This window comes from Phocoena sinus, chromosome 6 (assembly GCF_008692025.1).
Source record: "Phocoena sinus isolate mPhoSin1 chromosome 6, mPhoSin1.pri, whole genome shotgun sequence".
Lineage (NCBI taxonomy): Eukaryota > Metazoa > Chordata > Mammalia > Artiodactyla > Phocoenidae > Phocoena > Phocoena sinus.
The window spans coordinates 92,972,544-92,996,478 of record NC_045768.1 but is presented as its reverse complement, the minus strand read 5'-3'; positions in this window follow the sequence as shown (position 1 = coordinate 92,996,478).

Below are 23,935 nucleotides of genomic sequence, written 5' to 3'. Positions count from 1 at the left end.
TACACCAGAGACCTGGAGACCTTGAGTTGCTAATATTCTATATACTGTCTCATAAAGCGCAGCAAGTTGGCTGCAAAGGCTTGAGTTTACTGAGTACTTCAGTCCAAGTGACCACAGGCAAAAATGTAAGATATAATTTTCTGTTTAGTCATCAGCTTCTATTTCAGTTTTCTATACTTGTATACAAAAACCACTCCAAAAGTTAGTGGCTTCAAACAACACTTTGTATTTCTCATGGTGAGCCGACTTCTGCTGATCTTGGTTGGGGTCACTCATACAGCTAAATTCAGCTGGTGGATGGACTGGGCTGGAAGGTCCTGGGTGCTGACCGATGGCTGGGGCACCTCAGTGCCTCTCTACATAGCTTGACTCTCAGAGCCTTGCTTGAGTCCCTAGAAGAGTTCCAAACCCTGTTCAGTATTTTAATGGCGTTATGGACCTCTCCTTTGTTGTACTTATTACAGTTGCAATTTAATGTTCATCATGTAACTATTTGTTAAACACCTGTCCTCTCACTCTAATGCAGACTCCACGTGGACAGGAGTTATGAGTGTCTTGTTGAGAACTGCACCCTCGGAGCTTATCATGGTGCTTCCCATGCATCAGGACTGAAATGTATAGCCATTGAATGAAGAAATAAATGTTTGGGAGATAGGAAGTGCAAATCCTTGTTCACTTATTTAATGGCTATGTGGCTTGACAATCAGGGTTCCCATCTGAAAAGCAGGAAGTGTAGCAACTTTCTCTCTTGGTGATGTGAAGATGAAAGCAGAAAGCACATACACATGTGCTGAGCAGGTAGTATGTTTGAGAAGGATGTGGCCTGCCAGTCAGCCTGGGGTTAATTATGTAGAAGGATTGTTTAATACTTGATTGTTGGGCAAGTCATGGTGTCTTAACTGATTCTTTTTGTGGAATTCAGGAACTACTGTCTCCTTCAGGAGAATTAGGAGGAAAAGGAGTGGATGATGCAAAAAATTAAAAATAGAACTACCACCCCCCGTATAAAATAGAACTGCCCTATGATCCAGCAGTTCCATTTCTGGGTATTTATCTGAAGAAAACAAAAACACTAATTCAAAAAGATATTTGCACATGCATATTCATTGTAGCATTATTTACAATAGCCAAGATACAGAAACAACCTACGTGCCCATTAACGAATGAATGGATAAAGATATGATTATATATATATATATATAATGGAATATTATTCAGCCATAAAAAAAGAATGGAATCTTGCCATGTGCAACAGCATGAATGGACCTTGAGGGCATTATGCTAAGTGAAATATCAGACAGAGAAAGACAGATACCTATGATCTCATTTATATGTGGAATCTAAAAAACAAAACCAACAAAACAAGCTCATAGATGCAGATCATAGATTGGTGGTTGCCAGAGAGAAATCAGGGGTATAGGTGAGTGAAATGGATGAAGGAGGTCAAAACATACAGACTTCCAGTTATAAAATAAATAAGTTATGGGGATGCAATGTTCAGCATGGTGACTATAGTCAATAATACTGTACTGAATATTTGAAAGTTGCTCTTGAAACTAAGATAATGTTATATGTCAATTATACCTCAATTTTTTAAAATTTCATTCATTAATTAATTTTTTAAGAAAAGAAAAGAGTGGAGTGACTTTGAAAAGAGGTAGTTGGGAATGAGTGGATTAACCATAAATTTAATATTTGATGCCTGGGGTAACAGAGAACAGACATAGTTGATGAGTGTCGACTGAAAGCTAAGCCTTGTGCTGGTGGCCTGAGACAGCTCGCAGGAACCAGGCCTTCAAGGGTTGGAGGAAATGGCCAATCCCCAAAGCATGCTGGTGGAAGTGTAAATTGACACAAATTCTCCCGAGGACAACTAACCAGTACCTATCAGAAATTGTCACATTCCATGCAAATCAATGAAGTTAGAAAGCTCCCACACACCATACACAAAAATAAACTCAAAATGTCTTGAAGATGTAAATACAGGACGTGATACCATAAAACTTCTAGAAGGGAACATAGGCAAAGCATTCTCTGACATAAATCATAGCAATGTTTTCTTAGGTCAGTAGAAATAAAAGCAAAATTAAACAAATGGGACCTAATCAAACTTATAAGCTTTTGCACAGCAAAGGAAACCATTAACAAAATGAAATGACAACTTACCGACTGGGAGAAAATATTTGCAAACCAGGCAACCAACAAGGGTTTAATTTCCAAAATACACAAACAACTCATACTACTCAGTAACAAAAAAACAAGCAACCCAATCAAAAAATGGGCAGAAGACCTAAATAGACATTTCTCCAAAGAAAACATACAGATGGCCAATAGGCCCACGAAAAGATGCTCATCATCACTAATTATTAGTGAAATGTAAATCAAAAGTATAATGAGGTATCACCTCACATCGGTTAGAATGGCCATCATTAAAAAGTCTACAAATAATAAATGTTGGAGAGGGTGTTGAGAAAAAGTAACCCTCGTACACTGTTGGTGGGAATGTAAACTGGTGCAGCCACTATGGAAAACAGTATAGAGGTTCCTTAAAAAACTAAAAATAAAATTGCCATATGGGGCTTCCCTGGTGGCGCAGTGGTTGAGAGTCCTCCTGCCAATGCAGGGGATGCGGGTTCGTGCCCCGGGCCTGGAGGATCCCACGTGCCACAGAGCGGCTGGGCCCGTGAGCCATGGCCGCTGGACCTGCGCGTCCGGAGCCTGTGCTCCGCAATGGGAGAGGCCGCAGTGGTGGGAGGCCCACGTACCGCAAAAAAAAAAAAAAAAAGTTGCCATATGATCCAGGAATCCTACTTCAGGGCATATATCTGGAGGAAATTCTAATTGGAAAAGATACATATACCCCAATGTTCTTAGCAGCACTGTTTACAATAGCAATAGCCAAGACGTGGAAGCAACCTAAATGTCCATCAACAGATGAATGGATAAAGATATTTTATATATATATATATATATATATATATATATATATATATATATATATATACACACACACACACACACGTGCATGTGTGTGAAATACTATGAAATACTACTCAGCCATAAAAAAGAATGAAATAATGCAGCTACATGGATGGACCTAGAGATTATCATATTAAGTGAAGTCAGACAGAGAAAGACAAATACCATACAATATCACTTATATGTGGAACCTAAAAAAAATGGTACAAATGAACTTACTTACAGAACAGAAACAGACTCACAGACATAGAAACCAAACTTATGATTACCAAAGGGGAAGCAGGGGAGAGATAAATTGGGAGTTTGGAATTAGTAGATACATACTACTATATATAAAATAGATAAACAACAGGGTCCTATTGTATAGCACAGGGAACTATATTCAATATCTTGCAATAAACTATAATGGAAAAGAATATGAAAAAGAATATACATATATATAAGTACATATATATATAACTGAATCACTTTGCTATACACTAACACAAAATTGTAAATCAACTATACTTCAATTAAAAAAAGAAAGAAGTCATCACATCTGTAACCCAACAGTGGGTCTTGAGGAAACAGACCTCCCATCAAGGGTTTGGGAGGGCCAAGAGAGCTTGGCAGCTTTCTAGTCTGAACCAACAAGGCTCTGATCTCATGAAGCAGACCCTCTCATTGGGGAGATGCAATGGACAAATAAATTTTTAAAAGTAACTGGACACAATGCATACATAATCAAATCATCATGTTTGTACACCATAAAGTTACACAGTTACATGTCAATTGTAACTCAATAAGGCTGGAAAAAAAAACTGTTATGAAAAATATTTTTAAAAAGAAAGGTAATTGAAGATGGTGATAAGATCTGTCCAGAAAATAAAGTACTATAATGTAAAAATGGGTATGGGAAGGGATGGGCTGGGCATGTTGTAAAGAAAAGTCTCTCCGTGGAGTAATGTTTGAGTGGGACTGGAATTACAGGTGGGGGCTGGGCACTCAAAGGTCTAAGGCTTAGGTTTACATGAAAGGAACAGCAAATACAAAGGCCTGAGGGTGACTGAAGTCCACGTCTTTGAGGCACAGGAAACAGGCCTATGGCCAGAGCACAGGAGATAAAGAGGAACGTGGATAATACTCAGATGGAGGTTGTAGGGGGAAGAGATTGCATCAGCCAGACCAAGGGATGTGGGTTTTATTCTAAGAGAGGTGTAAGCAGGACAGCAGCTGCTGAGGGTGTCAGACAATGCAGATCCATTTTCTTGTCATATTTCTAGCTTTATAACTTTTTTTTACAATGAACACATTCATTCTGTAACAAAAAAATAAACAAAAGCTATAAAACAACAATAATGTCACAGTCCTGGGACTGCCTCTATTGCACTGGCCATGATTCCAAGCTGCTCTTTTCCTGGTCCTAAGAAGCCAGGTTATTGATCAGAGCCTAAGGCAAGCTGAGTCTGAGGCCAACAGGTGAGGTGGTCTTAAGTGAGGGGCTGAAGGGAGTCAGATGCTCAGAGAGGGAGGTGCTGTCACTAACAAACAGGCTAGGAAGCTGAGGGACCACAACTGGGTCCCCCAACATCCTTCTTGCTTCCATCTCCTGAAGTTTGTGGCTTTGCCTGGGGTGGGAGGACCCTGAAGTCCTAGCTTTGAAAGTGCTCCTGGTTGTCACTCCCTGCACTTACAAATGTTATTGTCCTGAACTTTCTTAACCTCTCCTGTGAGTTCCAAATATGTCAAGAGGAAAACATTCAGGCTAATCGTCCCTTGTGACCATTACTGGGGAAATTTCAGTGTCAGCATCGTGGCTGTTGAACAGGGATGTTGTATGTCTACATGTCACATAGAAACAGCTCTGCCAAGCTCCCTCCTCCAATTTGGAAGCCTTTTGGTGGAATCTGCTTCCCTGAAGTACCAGTGTATCCTGGATGACACACGCAGCTGGAGGAAGCATTAATTTGGAATGTTTTACAGTCTCTTAAAGCTTACTTCGAACTGTTCTCTCCAAATCATCTCTCTCCTCCAAAAATGACCCACAAACTTATCTGAAAGAAAATTAGGCTTCATTCTTGCCACCTTGTAAGAGTGGCACAGCATTTATATCTGGAGACAGCTGTACCTGGGTTTCAAGGCAGAGGGTCCATGAAGTGGCACCAGCCACGCTGCAGGGAAGGACCTGGGGGGGCGTGACATTCCACGCCTGAAGTATGGTTTCCCAAGGCTGATGCTGCGGTCCGGGAGTTCTCCAACCTGCTTTGGTGATTAATTGTTCCTGAGATGCCTGCAAAGTGAGTTTCAGTAAACTAAGTCATGTTTCTTCATTGATTTCCATGATAAAATCAGAAATTCTTTCCCATGGAAAACAGTTTTAGCCACAAGTTGCAATAACATATTATACTTTAAAATGTGCTACTTTAGAATGAAAATTACAATTTTCCCAGGAAACCAACTAAAAATAAATCATAAAGCACACACTATTAAAAGTTTCGGTATACCGTCAGAAGTTACATTCACTTGGGCAAAACCCATGAGGATAAATCATTATTTTAACAACTAAACTTTAGCTACTTTTCTTAAAAGGTTTATCTTTTGAATATGATCTTGTTATTGTTTCCCAAATATAATTTAAGGCCTTTGCCATCCTTTAAGTTTTGCCATGCTCTATTTTTTTTAAGTAATTGTTTTGATGGTTTATTTTTTTGGAAGGGTTGGTATTTGTACAAACTCAAGTTTAAAAATCCAAGTCCAAAGAGATGTTAAGGTAATATATTTCTATCTTTCACATTAAAAGGAATCCCCTTAGCAGCAACCCTGGCAGACAGCAACCAACTAAACCTGAATGGCTATGTGGGATCATGCGGTGTCCCAGGATGTCCACAGCATGAGGGAAGAACTGTCACCCCAGTGAGCTTTTTCTCACCTGGACTAAATGAAGTCTGCCTCCCCCTTGGAGTCTCTGTCCTTTTATAATGACATGGGACAACCACAGAGCCCAAGAGTCAGCTTTTCCGTGCTCTGCAGGCTTCCTGAGCGCATGAGCTGTCGAGGATCAAGTGAAAGACAGGACTTGAAATGAGATCCCTCCTCTCTGTGTGTCAATCCCCCCATTCTTCATCTAATCTTCACGGTTCCCCCAAGCTGTCCCTCTCATTCACCATTTGGGGGACTCATTGCCATGGGGCTCTGTGGAACCCAGAAAACCCACAGTCCTCCAAGGATGGCAGGGCAGGACAGAGCCCAGGGGTACACCACACTTACCACTGGGGACAGAAAAGGCTGGCATTGGTAAGAGAGATGGGAGGCCAGTCCAGATGCCACCCCAGACACACCAACACCAGTACTGCCAGGCTCTGGTAAGTTCCAGAAATAAAGCAAGACAGTGGCTTTCTCACTAGGCTGTCTCGGCTGTGCTGGGAAATGAATTCAGCACATTATTCAAACCAAGGGTAGTATTTGGAACACTCTGCAGGCAGAGACAGATGGTACCCATGCGTCTTCAGCCAGCTGGGCAAGGCTCCTGCATTTTGCTGTTCCTATACTCATTTCTTCCTCTGCTGCGTGATGTTCCTCCTTCTGAGAGCGTACGCTGCTTCTTCCTGTCACCACTGCTTCCCATGGACAATGCTTGTTAATTGATGACAAACCTTCTCTCTAAAAACAGACCTCTCGACCAGAGTTCAGTCTGTTTCACCCATTCTTACAGTCGAAGTCTCCTCTTTGCAAACCTTTCTTATGTTTTTTTAAAAAACTGCTTTCAGGTTGGCTTATGTTGGGTGCAGAGGGCTTGTGTTGGGAGGGCAACAGGGAGAACTGTCCCTGCCGGGCCCACAACCTGCCAATTTCAGGATGCTGGAGACACACAGAGGGAGAGGGTTGTGTCTGTGCTGCTCGGGAGAACACCTGACCAGAGGTTCTTAAGTCGACTCCCCAGAACAGCAGCGTCACTCGCCCAGGAACTCATTATAAATGCAGGTGACCTGGCTGTCCCTGTCCTGCTGAGTGAGAACCTCCAGGGTGGAGCCCAGATGTCTGTACTGTGACCAGCCTTCCAGGGGTTCTCCTGTGTCTCAAGTGTGAGAATCATGCTCCAGAGAGATGTTTTCTAGCTGAAGAGTCCACATGTCATGTACATATGAATCCAAATGCCATCAAAAGTCAAATTAGAGGTGACAATCTCAATCATTTCTGTCAGGTGGCCCCAGGAGGATTTGACAAGCTTCTCACACTGAGCAGCCTAGAATGTGACCTTTTCCCTGGGAATTCCACCAACCTCACCACCACCTGCAGCCTCCTAGGTGTGTGAGCTTTGGTGGTGAAGCCAGGGTTTTCCCTTCCTCTCTGATCTACATACTCCCTATACTTTTATTCATATATTTTCACCTTCCAGGCTTTACAAAACCTTGCTTCTAATTCTTTACATATGTCATAATTGAATAGTTGGTGAAAGTGTGAAAAAATACATTAAGTGATCTAAAAAAAATAACCTCTGAAAAAAGAATAAAATACTTGTTTTCTTTTGATGGTTTTTCTTATGCAAACCAACAACAAAATACTTCTACCCCTTATAGTCTGCCTTATTCCAGAAAGAATGGAAGAAGCTTAAAGAAATATATTCAACATAACAGGATAGACACAAAGACAGAGAGGAATTAGGAAGATGGGAAAATATTAAAGAAAATATTTTTCACTGAACAGCTTTCCCTCAGTGATGAGTTCTCAGGAGTGACTTCAGTGGTTAAGCCGGGGACAGGGGTAACACAGCTGTTCCCTGTGGCCTCAGGACTCCCCATCTGCCACCCCACCCACCTGTGTGTGCCTCACCAGTGCCAGCCTCCTCTCAACTCTTCCCAGACAGTAACTCTTGGGAAGACTTTCAGCCCCCTCCCTCCTCTTCTGCTGACCTAGTTAAGTTCAAAATAGCCCAAAACTCCCTTTCCAAGTGCCATGGCTGCCCTGCCCAGGACCACCCACCATTCTCTCCTAGCCTGTTTTCCTGGCAGCCGAGCTCAACCTGGCTTTGGGTGACATGCGTGGCCCTCTGGATGTGCCAGGCCTCTGTCTCTGGGACCTGTGAGTATAACAAATCCTTAATTTCTATGCCTCTCCTAGTGTGACTTCCATGGTCGTGTAGAAGTGATCCTGAAAGGACCTCAGCTAAGGGGATTGGTCCCGTTTATACAACAATTGGTGACAAGTACAAGAGCACTTTTAACATGGGCAGATGATCCCTCAGTCCCCTGGAGATGCTCACTGTTTGCATGTAGCTTACTGATGGGCTGTCCTGGCTGGGATTTACCATCTGGGAAGGCTGTCTATCCAGCTGACCCTCTTGTGTGCTACTTTGCACTGCCTCTTGTTACCTCATCCAACCTCGATGAAGCACCACCTCCTCCACTTATGCCCACCACAAAAACAGCCAGACAGGCCCAGCACTTACTCAGACCATCCATGTTTTGGAGGCAATATATTACACATCTTTCTATCTTGCTTCATCCCACCGATGAGATTACCAAGAAGGCTGCCTCTTTCCACTGAGGCACAACAGGCTTTGGAACTAACACAGCAGGCTTTACAGCAAACCTTGCCACTGGCTCACCAGGAGCTGATTATTGATTAGAACACTGGCTACATTTGACCACACTTCCTGGAGACTTTGGACCAAACATGGCCCTGAATGGCTACCCAGAGGCTTTTGAGCCAAATGGCTTCCTTTGGCCACTACCCCACATAGACCCACGGAACACCAAATTCTGGCTGCCTATTGGGCTCTAATAGATACTGAGGCTTTTACTGGTCCCTGGCTAACAAACCATGCAGATTCCTATTCTGCCCTGGGTGAGAAGTAGCTCCTGTATTAGTCAGGACCCTCCAGAAAAACAGAATGAATGGATATATGGGAATAAAAAGATTTATTATAAGGAATTGTCTCACACGATTATGGAGGCTAAGTCCCATGATCTGCCATCTACAAGCTGGAGATGTAACGCAGTCCCAGACAAAGGCCTGAGAACCAAGAGCTCTGAGAGCAGAAGATCAATGTCCCAGCTCAAGCAATCAGGAAGGAAAGGCTGAATTCTTCCTTCTTATGCATTTTTGTTTCCATTTGGGCCCTCAACTGATTGGAAGAGGCCCACCCACATTGGGGAGGGCAGTCTGCTCTACTGAGTCTACCAATTCAAGTGCTAATCTCATCCAAAAACACCCTTAAAGATACACTCAGAAATAATGTTTAGCCAGATATCTGGGTATCCAGTAGCCCAGTCAAGCGGACATATAAAATTAACCACCACACCTCCCAACAATGCCTCAACGTGGCCACAGAAGCCTCCTTGCTAAAATGGAAACGGAACCTACTGGAAAGAGCCAAATCTGACACACTGGGACTCTCCAAACTGCAGAAGGATATAGGCTACCACATGCTCAGCCCCTTGCCCACAGGTTTAGAGATGTTGACAATGGCAACTCTGTTTTTCCCTTCCTAGCTGAGTGGGGAGCCCCATGGAATCAACTGTCTGACATGGAAAGGGAGTTGTTGTTCTTCACCAATAGCAACACCACCTTTGTGTGCACTGTATCCTGTTGGTGAGCAGTGGCCTGCCATCTGGCCTTCAGTTCCTCTCTAACTAAAGATGGGTCCTTGATTCTACCCGTTTGGCTGAGTTAGAAGTATTTCTGTCTCTGAAAGATGCCATACATGGGAAGTTACCCCAAACTCACATATTCACCAATTCATGGCAGTTGCCAATGGACTAGTGATGAAGTATGGCCAATGGCAGTGAAATGATTCTCTAGTACAAGGCCAACTTGTTTTGGGGTTCTTATGTTTGGAAATAAAGAGCCCAGTCTCCAATTCCAATATTTTTCACACATATATCTGCACATACCAACCAAGAGACACCATCTGGTCAATCAACTCTCCAAGATATAAACTGTTTCATTGGCTACAGTTCCCTTAGAAGAGAGTCCTCATTCCTTGGCCTTTTAGGGCTCATGTAATATCAGGTCATAGGGGTATTCATACCCTGATAGAATGGACCCAATAATGTGGAATCCCTCTAGGCCCTCCCTTGCTGAAACTTCTGTTGAGGACTGTAATGTCTGTGCCAAAATTAAACATAACATTGGCAGTTGCCACAATGGGGTGCTATGCTAAGGTGTGATATCCCTTTTCACCAGTGGCACACAGATTACATAAGACTACTGCCATTGTTATGCTTTAACAAGGATTGACTCCTTTATGGGACTTCTGCTGACATTTCCTACACAGCAAGCCAACACAGAAACATCTACCCAAGGGCTAACTGAAACTATTCTGGTGCCCTTTGGGCCTCCTGATATCACAGATCCAGATTAAGGGACACATTTCACATCCTAAACAGTACAACAATGGGCCCTGAAATAAGGTATCCTTTGGAATCACCATCTCTCATACTAATTTACTAATTGAACATCATAATGGACTATTAAAAGACTTCCTGTTAAAGTTAAGGAGGGGGGAATGGAACCCTAATGAACCTCTCTATTGCCACAGGTATTAATATAATTAAATTCCCATGCCCTTGAGGAACACACACCCCAAACAAATTTTTTCTGACCTCCTAAAATTCTCCTTTTAGTTATAAGAGGAGACCCCTGATATTTTCAATAGTGGATGATTGCATCTGGATTTCGTCCACAAATAAAACATCCCAATATAAATTTGATTTCTCAGTCATATCCCCTTCCCTTTCAACATAGAAACCTGACCAAGGGCAAATCAAAAGTTTTGACCTACTGATTATCAAAAGCCCAGAAGAATATCCTGCTTGCCTGATCTGGACACATAAATATCCAGATCTGCTCATGCCCAAAACTGAGATGCTGCTTATTAATTCTGGTTATAAATAAGTGCTAGTTAACGAACCCAAGTCATATAATTTCTCACAGTAGGTAGAGATTATAGCAACAGTGGAATCGTGCAGGTTACCATCAAAGGAGATGATAGATTTCATCTGGTCAATGTCAGTCATACTCGGAAATGACCAACACCGAGAATGATCCCATGTTGCCTCCCTCTCAGGTGCCCATGGGAACTTCCACAACAGACTGGAAGATACCTGTGGCCTCAAAGTGCCCACCCTGTGGTCATACAACTTCCTCAGACAACACAGTCTCGAGGCCCCTAGTTAAATTGCTGCCAGTGCTCAATTGCCTCATGGTTATTGGTCTTATTATGTTTGGCTGAGATCCTAGGATTGCTGGCAGACACGCAAGGGCTCTCCATGACCAAAACCTGTTGCAACCAAATGGCCCAAAATATTCAAAATCACATTCAAGAATGTGTCAGCCGGGAGTGCTGGACAGCAATGACCACTTCTCAGGCCCACACGCCATCAAGTCCAGATGGTTTGAAATCCATTATAAATGCCACCAATGGCACAGATGTTTGACCCCAACGGGGCAGAATATTGATCCAGAATACTAATTTTAACTGGCCAGAGAGTCTTTGGCTGGCTTGAACAACAACCCCAAATCCATCCTCCTCCACTAACCAATCTCTGTTATACTGCCCCTAATGCTGTTTATATGACTACATCTATGGACTATGTCACAATTATATCCAGGACCACTAAGTTAGCTGTCTATATATGTGACCAAAAGATTTATTCTCTATGGATGGACTATCAAGTTCAGACCCTAAGTGTGGCTACCCAGGCCTTGGCCCAAGGTGCCACAATGATCCCCAAGAGTTACTGAAAATTTGCAGCAGTTCAGATGCTTATGGCAAGATTCTAAAAGAGGTCTCCAAGCTTCCTTAGGCCACATTTCCACATGGGGCCCCAGGTTTCCATCAGTGGACAGCCACCTGGGAGGGACACTCACTCTCAGGGTGGACCCCAGCTTCCATGCCACTGGAGAGGAAAACATCTTGTCCACCCCACCTTTGGAACTGAACGTTACATCCTTACCCACCTTCAGCCTCTAACCCACACTGGTCCACGCTGGTTTCCGTCAACCCCACATTGGTTCCCCAATTCCTGGGTCATTACCTTGATCTGTATGATCTCCTGTGTTCTATTTCCCTGAGATTATAAAATGCCTGACACTGACCCCTCACGGCTTCCATGGGCTCCACAGAACTGTGAGTCATAAACCCCATGATGATAAGGCCACCCTAAGGTGTGTCAAGCCCCTGTGGGATGCAAAGTTATGCCCGCTAAATGCCACCAATGTTCCTCACATACTTCCTCCTTGCCCTGCTTTCCAGGCCCAGCCCCTCCCAATCTTCTCTTTATACGGGGGTTGTTAGAAATGATTCATGACTTTTGCTTCCCTATGCTACTAACCCTAACCTGGAACTCTCCTACCATCAGCCCTCTTATGCAACACACTTCCTCGGGATCCCCGGCCTCCACAGCCGCTTCCCCAAGTACAACATTGCCCATCACCCTGCCAACCACAACTCTCCTTGGCATCTACCTAGAGCCTCCAGGATGTCAACCCAAACTGCAGAAGTGGCAGCACACACATCAACCTGATCTGACTATTGGGTCTGCCACTCAGATGTGTACCTCTGCCTAGAACACTGGTGCTATTCTGAATTTGGCCAGATGGTCCAAAGTCCTGAGACCACAAGGCTTCTCTGGAGATGTGAACCTTTGGGAAAACTCAAGCACCTCCAATATTATTCAATTGAGGGAATCCAACGTCCAGGCACCAATTATATTTGTCCAGATTTCGGTACAGTCTGGCCAAATGCCTATGTTCTCCCAGACCCCACACTCATATCTACATGGCTAAAACCTGGAAATTATGATGCACTAGCTGATGCCTCCATAGGACCAGATTGTGACCCCAATGAAAATGCACGGCACCTGTTGTACTTTACTTTCCTAATAACAGGAGCCTATATTTCATACCTCATGGCATTGGGAGTGCCCGCGACTATCTACCCCATTGCAACATCTACATTCTCTTCAAAGAGTCACAGGGTCAGGCAGCTGACCTCCGTACATCTATTAATAGTTTTTGCTGTAAATGGTGGAGGCAACTGCACTGGGTACAGGCAAACAAAATCACATGATCTCAGCTAATCAACAACTGCCTGCCGCCCTCACTGGAACATGTTAAAAGAATATCCAGAACTTGTCTCTAATACAGGAAACCCAAGAACCTCTGGCCACTGATAGTCCTGCAGTCCTTGAATACCTGCTGACCAAGGACGGCAGGGTCCATGCAACTCAGAGACCCTCTTGTCAATAATTTTGACAAGAACAGACATACCTCCAACAACTTAGAGAAGATGGGAAATCTTTCACAACAAAACTATGGTTTTTCAAAAAATTCTTTAAACCCAGAGGTATCAGGCATTTACTCCTGTCTATCCCCCTGGTAAATGGGGAGACTGGCTACATGCTGGTTTCTAAGTTCTGGTCACCACCTTGGGGGGCCCCCTTCTCCTAACCTCTGTATTAACATTGGTTGTCTGATGCCTCAGCAATGCCTTCCGTCTATAGGCAAAGTCTCCCCACTCAGGTGGTAAGAGGAATTCATCCTGTTTGAGAGCCATTGAGGCACATGTGGTCAAATGTAACACAGCTGTTCCCTGTGACCTCAGAACTCCCTATCCACACCCCCAGCCACCTGTGTGAGCCTCGCCAGTGCCAGCCTCCTCTCAAATGTGCCCAGGTGGCAAGTCTTGGGAGGACGCCCCATCTTCCTCCCTCCCCTTCTGCTGACCTAGTTAAGTTCAAAGTAGTCAACAACACACTTCCCACGTGCCGTGGGGCAGCCAGGACCCCAATAAAAGCTCTCGCCTGCCATCCTCTCCTGGCCTGTTTTCCTGCCAGCCGAGCTTAACTCAGCTTTGGGTGACATGTGTGGCCCTATGGCTGTGCCAGTTTTCCCTCTCTGGGAACTGTGAGTATAATAAATTCTTAATTTCTATTCCTCTCCAAGTGTGACTTCCATGGCTATTCAAAAGTGATCCCCAAAAGACCCCAAATAAGGAGATTAACCCCATTTACACAACAGTCGGTGTAGTGGTCAGCTCTGGATTTTTCTCTGATTTTGCCTTTCCTGGCCAAGGCCTTTGAACAGCTAAGGGACCAGTAAAGCAGTAAAAAGCATCCACATGCCATTTTTAACATTTCAAAAAGCCCAAAAGGAATCACACCTTTACCATCAACATTGCTTACTAAGATATTGTCTTCCTTTCGAAATTCTATCAACTTTGGATGACAAAGCTAATCTTGCTGTGCTGCTGCTCAAAGCCTCTGAGTATTCATTATAAAAATGAAAAACTATTAACTAATAAATCTTTCAAAGCATAATAATATAAAGGAGAATAATAAAAAGGACTCATCTGACAGCCTGGGTGAGATCCAGGTCTCCTCAAATTCAGTTCCCCTTCTTCATGGGGAAGGCAGAGCTGGCTTGAGGGAAGGCATTTGCACGACCTTGTATTAGTTTGGATAGTGTATTAGTTTTCTCTGGCTGCGTGGCAAAGCACCACAGACTGGGGTCTTAAACAACAGATGTTTATTCTCTCTCAGTTCTGGAGGCTGAAAGTCCAAGATCAGAGTGTCAGCAGGGTTGTTTTTCCTGAGGCTTCTCTCCTTGTCTCGTAGAAGGCCGCCTTCTCCCTGTGTCCTCTCATGGGCTTCTCTGTGTGTGTGTCCTAAATTTCCTCTTCCAATAAGACACCAGTCATATTGGATTAGGACCCATCTTAATAACCTCATTTTACATTAATTACCTCTTTTAAGGCCCTATCACTAAATACAGTCACATTCTGAGATGTTGGGGGTTAGGACTTCAGCATGTGAATTTTGAGGGGCCACAGTTCAGCCCATAACAAATGGTATCAGTCACTCTGGTGGAGTCAGCCCTTAAAGATAGCAAAGAGTGACAGTTTACAAAGTGATATATTTGAATCTTTAAAACAGAGAATAAAATAAACACCACCCATGACTCCTGGGAATCCAGAAGCTATGTGGGGAACATGCTCCAGGCCTTTCTTCTGGGTCCAGGAGCCAGTATCTTCTGTGATGGACTCAGAATAGTCAAGAGTGCACAGGCTGTGCAGAGAAAGACTCCGGGGTCTGCTGGGACCCTGAGCTGAGTGTGGAACCTCTCAAGGCTCATCTGCAGAGCTATCCTGAGTCCTTAGAGGGATAAAGTGCTCATTTCTCTGTGTTGTACATGAGCCCACCTTTAGCTCATTTGCCTATAGACTAAGTTGTGTTTTTATTTTCAAAGAGCTAATCTCCTTCTAAATGGTTGTGAATGAAAACTGATGTAACAGAACATCATTTTGATTTAAATTTGCCTGTTTTTTCCTTCACCACCTTGTTCTGAACAGATGTTTGGCCTGGGTCCATCACTCCTTCAGGACCACACCTTCTGAGGCAATGGGAAGCACCCAGAATCAGACAGTGGGAGTGGAGGTCAACTTATTTTGAAGGCCAGCTCTGTCCATGGGGCAACCCCCTGCCAGGCACTCGGCGCCCCGTGCTCCCACTGGGGCCTCGGGCACTGCTGGTACCCATAGCCTTTGGCACTGGGGCAGCTTCCCAGATTCCCAGCCAGCCTGTGGCAATGCCTGCTTTGCCTCCACCACTAACCCCGTCCTTTGATTTCCTTCCCACGCTGCTCTGGGATCTTGCGAAATGCTGCGAGCGAGGGCTTGTAAAACAGCAGAGGACACAAGCACACACAGGCCTCATTCAGCCTTCTCCACCTCCTGTGGCACCTCTGGAAAGAATCCCAACCCCCTATTGTGAAAGCTCCAACGCACCAAGAGCGGAATTCCCTGAATGTTCGCTGATGAGCCAAAGTCACCCACTGTACAAGGGCCTCCATTGACAGGCCACCAGCCCCTCCACCGGGACAGCATGGCCCCGACAGCGTAAGCGATGGGATGAATAGCCCAGCTTCCAAGAGCTCATTTCAAAAGCTGATAAAAGTGTGTCTATAACCAAATCAGGCCTCACAGCACTGTAACCAAATCCATCCCCATCCACAGGGCCCTGGCCACAGTTTTCCCAGCTGTAAAGGGGAGATAATCAGCACACCTACTTTCCTTCTCTATCTTCCTCCCTGATTTCTGGTGGAAATAAAGTGAGAACATGCATCTGGCCTGCTTTCAGTGGCTCTCAGAGATGAAGCCACTCACTTATCACAGGCTCCCTGGATGCAGGCCCTACAGACAGCGGGTCCCGGCACCAGGCGTGTCTAATCTGCTGTGCTCTCTTCCAACATCCGGAGAATAAGACTGGCAGGAGTCTTGTCCATTCCATTAATTTCCATTAATCCAAATATCAGGAGGCCTTTAGTGCACACTTTTCTCTCTCACTACCAAGGCTGAAGGCAAGAGAAAAGCTGGAGACAGAATATAAAGAACCGACTTTTCTCTGGAGATCAGCTGCTCAATTCTGTTGAAGAGGGAGAGAGCCATGATGTTCATGCTCACTTCCAGGAGACTGAGAGCACAGAGGTGCACTGGACGTGAGAGCGGTGACCATAGTACATCACCATCACCAGGCAGACGACAGAAGGCATTTGGCCCTTACCAGATGGTGCCCTTGAAAGCAATCATTGGTGCCAACTGAGGTCTTTTTCCGAGTCTTTTACAGCGAGCTGCTCACCCCACCACAGGCGCAGCTTGGGTTTGCTTGCTAAGAGTGATCTTCCCCTGTTCCTTATCTCTTGTCTAATGAAAGATCCTTCCTTTTGAAGGGAATCTTCTTCCCCACAGTTTATCACACCCACCCACAATTTGAAACCTTAGGCTTACACATTAAAAGATAAAAAGCGATAAGCAGGTTGACACGTTCCCAGTTTGTGGCCAGACAGCACGTATGGGCATCCAGGCTTGCGGTGGGAAGGGGAGGGTTGGGAAGGGGACAGGACTGCACTAATGCGCGTGGCAGCAATATCAAGGAGGCCTTTCCATTCCTCCCCTGGAGCAGACCCATAAATCATTATTGTCATCACATGACATCTGGGATTTGTTTTAAGATACTCCAGGGAAAAGGGAAGAGGTGAAGCAAGTGTGGCAAAATCTTAATAATTTCTGAATCTAGATTGTGGGTGTCTGGGTTGGGTCTCCTAAAGCTGACTCCAGTACATGAGTTGGTAGGTGACCGGGGCACATGAGAGTGGCAGTGAGTGAGGCAGGGAAAAGAAGGAAGAAAAATATGGGGGGCGTGGTTAATGAGCGGCACCTGTTCTGGGAAACTGTGGAACACCCAAGGCCCACCCTCCGAGGGCAAGGGAGCAGGGTCTTTGTCCACCAACTCCTGACCCTTTGGCATCTTGCCTGCCTTGATCTCAGGCTGTCTCACACAAGGGACAGGACCATGGGCATCTGAAAGAACTCTCTACACAGAACTCCAGAGACTGAGGGCTATGGGGCACCATGGCCTCTGCTACAGCAGGAAAACATCAGCCCTTATATCATCCTCTCCATTTCTATACATGACTGAAATGTCCTTGGTGGAAAGACTGGCAGACAGACCATTGGAGCGAGAGCTGCAGTGTTAATTCACATTTTTACAATGAATATATTTGCTTAAATTCAAACCAACTCACCATGGGGACCTTGTCCCATATTTCCTTATTTCAGACAGCTGCCTTCTCTCATGACAACTGAGCTTTTCCTCCTGACCCTTTATTTGCTTTTAAACAGAAACAAAAGTGTATGAAGTTTTCCCACCATCCCAGTGGCTGGATTGATTGGAAGCCGTGATGCAGTCCAATCCAGTAAAAACGCAATTGATGGACATCTGTTCAAGGTTGTAAAATGATGTGGGGATTACAAGGTGTAAGCCACAGTCCTTGCCCTGAACAAGTGACTTGCTAGTTGAAGAAACAAGAATTGCACAAAGGAAACCTTAAACAGACACAAAAAAATGACAGAAAACTTTCAGTATATGAGTCTAATTCAGCCACTCATATTCTGGGAAAAAGCACAAGTCCAGTTGTTCCCAACCCAACAGTTGGAGCCTGGTGGGGCCCAAACGGCATAGGCTCTCCAGCCTGTGAACAGGCTTGCACAAGGTAACAGGTGAAGGATGCAAAGTGAGCCACTGATGAGAGAGACCAGGTACCTATGACTTCTCTTATTGGCTTTGTGTCATCTTGACCTGTCAGAGTGTCTGAGCCAGATGACACAGGATGGCCTATAAACTGCTGTGAGAAAACCAGACCAGGTGAGGTAGTGACTCCAGGTCAGGGGCAGAATCCCACTGATCCCTTCCCACCCCACTGCCACCCCACCTCCTCCTCACTCATATTACAGCGGCCCCTGCTGCTCTGCCAGAGTCTTTTGGGGACTCCCTGAGAAATCATTTTAGCCAGTTTGTAGAGTTCAGAGGATTAACTGGAGATGTCCTGGGAAGCTTGCAGTCATGTCCTTGCAGTTTCCACAGCCTCGTGAGCCCCTTGATGCCATTTATTTATTCATTCATTCAGTCAGTCACTGTGATGGCTAATTTTATGTATCAGCTTGACTGGGGTGCCCCAATATTTGGTTAAACCGAATTCTGGGTATGTCTGTGAGGGTGTTTCTGGATGAGATTAGCATTTGAATCAGTAGACTGAGTGAAATAGACTGCTCTCCCCAATGTCAGTGGGCCCCATCCAATAAGTTGAAGTCCTGAATAGAACAAAATCTGCATTAAGGGAGAATTTGCTCTCTCTGTGTGACTGTCTTTGATCTGGGACATTGGTCTTCTAACTGGAACTCAGACTGGAACTTACATCATTGATCCCCCTACTTCTCAGGTTTTTGGGCTGAGACTGGAACCATACCATTGGCTCCCCTGGGTCTTCCTGTGTCTGCAGCTTGCTGACTGCAGATCTTGTACTTCTCAGCCTCCAAAACCGCATAAACAAATTCTTTATAACAAATCTCATAATAAATCACCCCAGTGGGTTCAGAAGGCAGCGCATACAACCAAAGAGGATTAATCTCAAGCTTTAAGATCTTCTGGAATCTTCCTTGTTATGTTTTGTACTTGCTTGGGACCTGTCTCCCCCTCATCTTTTTTCTAATTCACCATTTTGGATTGGGAATGTCTATCCTAGGCCTGTTCCACCATTGTATTTGGGACCATATAACTTGTCTGGCTTCACAGATTCACAGCTGGAGAGGAATTTTGCTTCAGGATGAATTATAGTTCAAGTCTCATCCATATCTAATTTAGATGAGACTTTGGACTTTAAAGTTTAGCACTGATACTGAATGAATTAAGACTTCGGGGGCTGTTATATGGAATGAATGTATTTTCCATGTGAGAAGGATGTGAACTTTGGGGGGCCAGGGGCAGAATACTATAGAATGAATGGTGCCGGCTCAAATTCATATGTTAAGACCCTAATGACCAGTGTGATGGTATTTGGAACTGGGGCCTTTGGGAGGTAATTGGGTTTAGATTAAGTTATGAGGGTGGGACCCTCATGATGAGATTAGTATACTTTCAAGAAGAGATCAGAGAGCTTGCTCTGTCTCTCTGCCATGTGAAGACACAGCAAAGGAACCAAATTGGCTGGCACCTTGATCTCAGACTTAACAGCCTTCAGAACTGTAAGAAATAATTTTGTGGTGTTTAAACCACCCAGCCTATGGTGTTTTGTTATGGCAGCCCTAGCTGACTAAGGCAATTACTTAACTCCCTCACAAATTCCCTCAGTCACTGCAGCGTAGCCAATACTTACACAGGGACCCCCAAGGAGCCCCCGTCCATTCAGGCTGCTGTAACAAAATTTACCATAGTCCAGGTGACTTAAACAGCAGACATTTATTTCTCATAGTTCCAGAGGTTGAGAAGTCAAGACCAAGGCACAGGCAGATTTGGTGTCTGATGATAGCTCACTTCCTTGTTCAGAGACAGCTGTCTTCTCGCTAGGTCCTCACGCTAGGCTCTGTAGGGCCTCTTTTAGAAGGACACTGATCCCATTCATGGGGACTCCATCCTCATGACTTACTCAACTCCCAAATGCCCCACCTCCTAACACTATCATTGGGTGTTAAGTTTGAACATATGAATTTGAAGGGACACAAACATTCAGTCTGCAGCAGCCCTGCATGGCTCTGCCATGTGGAACCAACACAAACCAGGGGGTGTCCTCAGCATACGTGCTGGCTTATACTGTCGTGTCTAAGCACTCCCACGTCTGGGAGGCATACTCTGAGGTTATCACCCTGAGATTGTGCCTGCCTGGTAGAATCAGTTGCCTGATGAATTTCTGACAATCAAATTACGTTTTGACTGGAGAAGGGCTTGAAATTTGAATGAATCTCTAGTGAACTCCTACCCAACAAAACCTACTTAAGATAGAAAAACCACCTTTCATTTTTGTATCCTTTGTAAAAGTCCAGCTTTGTATAACATGTTTTGCTTGGAACAGGGGGTGTTATTTAACAGTTCCCACCCATTTTCCTCTGTAGGCAAATGATTTAGTGTGGCTAGAAAGGCAAATCATTTTCCAGCCAAGTGCTTGGTTCAGACTAAAGTTCTGCTTTGAGGAAAGTTGACCATCAAACCTCTCTGTTCGCTGAATAGCTGTGTTAATTTTTCTCTAAGTCAAAGCCTTTGTTCAACCACAGTTGTCAGTAATGACAGAATGACAAATGCATTTTGGGTTATGCAATAGATTACACATTAATATCTGAAAACCACCATCATAATTCCACCCCACTTTGAAGAGTCACTATGGGAGAAGCTGGAGTCTCAAACAATAGATTGGGGAAAATGTTTATGTTACGTACAACAGGAAAATGTTCAATAATTTTATAATATGAATAACACATACTAATTTATAAGGAAAAAAATCTATTGCCCTATTGGAAAGTTGTCCCCAAATAGTTAATACAACCCAAGACATCCCTACACGACTCACTGCTGATGCATGGAGGTGGACAAGACACCCAGAAACCTCACGGCCAATGGTTAGTCCTCCTGGTCCTCACTGGCCCCTTCAACTTCACTGACCCCCATGATTTTCACTGGACCTCATGGACTTCACTGACCCCCATGATCCTCACTGACGCCCACCATCCTCACTCACCTCCATGGTTCTCACTGACTCCATGGTCCTCATTAGCTCCCTTACTCACTGCTCTAGACCTTGGCTCAATTGTCCTTTTAGGATATCTCTTCTGTTGAGAACTTGGCATTTATATAAGGTCTTTTGTATCCAGATTCCCCACTGGAGTCAAGAATTCTACCCAGGCTTCATAAAGACACGACTCAAGATAGAATTTCAGAATGTAACTCTTGACCAGGTTGCCCTGGTCCCCCAAAAGGCTGGGGGTGGAGATGATTCAAGGATTTAGTAAACACATGACCAAAAGATAGTGTTACCATGAAAAAGGACTCAATATCATTAGTCATCAAGGAAGTGTAAATTAAAACCAAAATGAGATATCACAACACACCCACTAAAGGTAAAAGACTGACAATATGAAATGTTGATGAGAATATAGATCAATCAGAACACCCAAGCACTGCTGGTGGAAGTATAAAACAGTGCAACCATCTTGAGAAAAGGCCTGGTAGCTTCATATAAACGTAAACATAAACCTACTATATGAAACCTACCTATTTCAATCCTAGTTAGTAACCCAAGAAATATGAAAAACATATATCCACAGAAAGACTTACACAAGAACATTCATATCAGCATTATTCATAATAGTCAAAAACAACCCAGATATCCATCAATAGGAGAATGTTTAAACAAATTGTGATATATCTGTACAATGAAATGCTTCTCACCTGCAAAACAGAACAAACTGATACATTCAACAACATGGATGAATCTCAAAAACATCATGTTGAATGAAAGAAGCCAGACACAAAAGAGTATATACTCTGTGATTCCATACGTATTAATTTCTTGAATAAGCAAAACTAATTATGGAGGGAAAAAATCATTGGTTGCCTCTGGAGGGGTGAGAAAAGGATGACTGAAGGAACATGGGGGAAATGTGGGGTGATGTAAACGTCCTGTTGATGAAGTTCAGATCACACAGGTGAATGCGCTTGTCAAAGCTCATTGAATGGTACATTTAAGATTTGTGCATCTTGTTGTATGAATTTTTCCTCAAAAAAAGAGCTATACACTATATACTTGCTGAAGCACTTGGGAGAAAGGTATTAATATCTGTAACTTGCTTTGAAATGCATCAAAAAATAACATGGGTTGATAAACAAGTAGAATATATATGGATGGATACTTAACAGAGGTAAGTGTAATAAAATGTTAGTGGTAGAATATACATTGTACAGGTGTCTACTATAACATTTTCAAATTTTCTGTAGTTTGAAATTTTTCATAATAAAAGATTGGATGGGAGGACACAGGTAGAAATATTTAAGATGCCTCCTGGTTATGGTTTCTTAGTAATTAGTAATTGATTTTTCTCTCTATGCTGCCTCTGCCCACATGGCTCCAGGGAAAACTGGAGGATGGGATGTACAGAAAGGTCTTTCAGAGTGGAATGGAAAGGGGAAGGGGAGGGAGGGGGAGGTAGATGACAAGGGTAATGGGGTATGTGTCAGCCAGGGTTCAAAAATTGACACAGAAGCTGTAGGAAACATGTATTAAGAGGCTTGTCACAATCAAATGATTTACGTGGTTTTGGAGTCTGACTGGGCTAGTTCGAAATTTGTCAGGTAGGTTGTGTGAAAGGGTGGGAACCCTCAGGCAGGGAGTGAAGCTGCTGTCCATGGTGGGTTTCTTCTTCCTCAGGGAAGCTTCTGCTCTGCTCTTGGGGCTCTTCAACTGATCAGATCAGGCCCACCCAGGTCATCCAGGATAATCCTCCTTACTTATCGACAACTGATGAGGGACTTTAATCATATCTACAACATACCTTCACAGCAGCACCTAGGCAAGTGTTTGATTGAATAATTGACAACTGTAGCTCAGCCAAGCTGACACAGAAAACTGACCATCTCTGGGAAGCTGTGACTCAGAGAGCTTTTGTCTCCGTTCCCATTTAAGACTGCAGGAAGTCGTGACCACTCAGATACACCTGAGAAGTCTCATTCAGGCACACTTTTTCCTAATGAACTGTAGAAAGTCCAATTTCTTAAACAGCCTTCTAACCAGCTTGGGTTGGTATTTATTTGTCTTCCCTGCTGGTTATATTGTTAACGAGTTCAAAAAGCACTCAAAACCTTGATTAACTCAAAAACCATGGCACGTGAGCCCCATCCTTTGTGTGGGAATTGGGTTTATAAGATGACCCAAGGGAGGCCCCAGGAGCCAGGAGCCCACAGCCTCTATGGACACCAGCAGATGAGGTACACTTGGAACAGCTGAGCACAACCCAGGAAGGGACCGTTCTAAACTATAGGTGTGTCATTCATTGAAAATCTTAAGTTTCCTTTCCCATCTTGTGAGAAGACAAGATCAGTTCTAGGGAAACGAGCTTCTGATTTTTCTCTGTACATCAGACAGAGCAATTAAAAGGTACAAGCTCACTGTCATTGAAGTAGATTCACAACAGAGGCCAAACGACTCATTAATAAACACATGGGAAGATGCTCAAAATCATTAGTGATCTTAGAGTGTAAATTAGACCAATGATACACCATTTTTGCTAACCAATTTGGAAAAGAAGAATAGCCAACCCCGTGAAGGTGTGGGGAACAGGCTCTGCTGAGTGCAAACTGGCACAGCCCTTTCAGAAGGTGATTTGGTGACAGGCACAAGTGCAGAGCCATGGGAGGTCCTGCCTTTGGCTCCTGGCATTCTGCTTAGAGGTGTGGCTACATCATTATTTCTAGGAGCAAAAACCTGACAGCATATTAACGACTCACCACCACAGAGAATAAATAGGGAAACGAGTATCTACACCTGATGAACTTTAAGCAAGACTAATAATGTCCATGATGGCTATAGAAAAACAAGATAAATATTCTGTGAAGATACAGAATGCACACCATCTTCTTCTGTACAAGTAATTCAATGC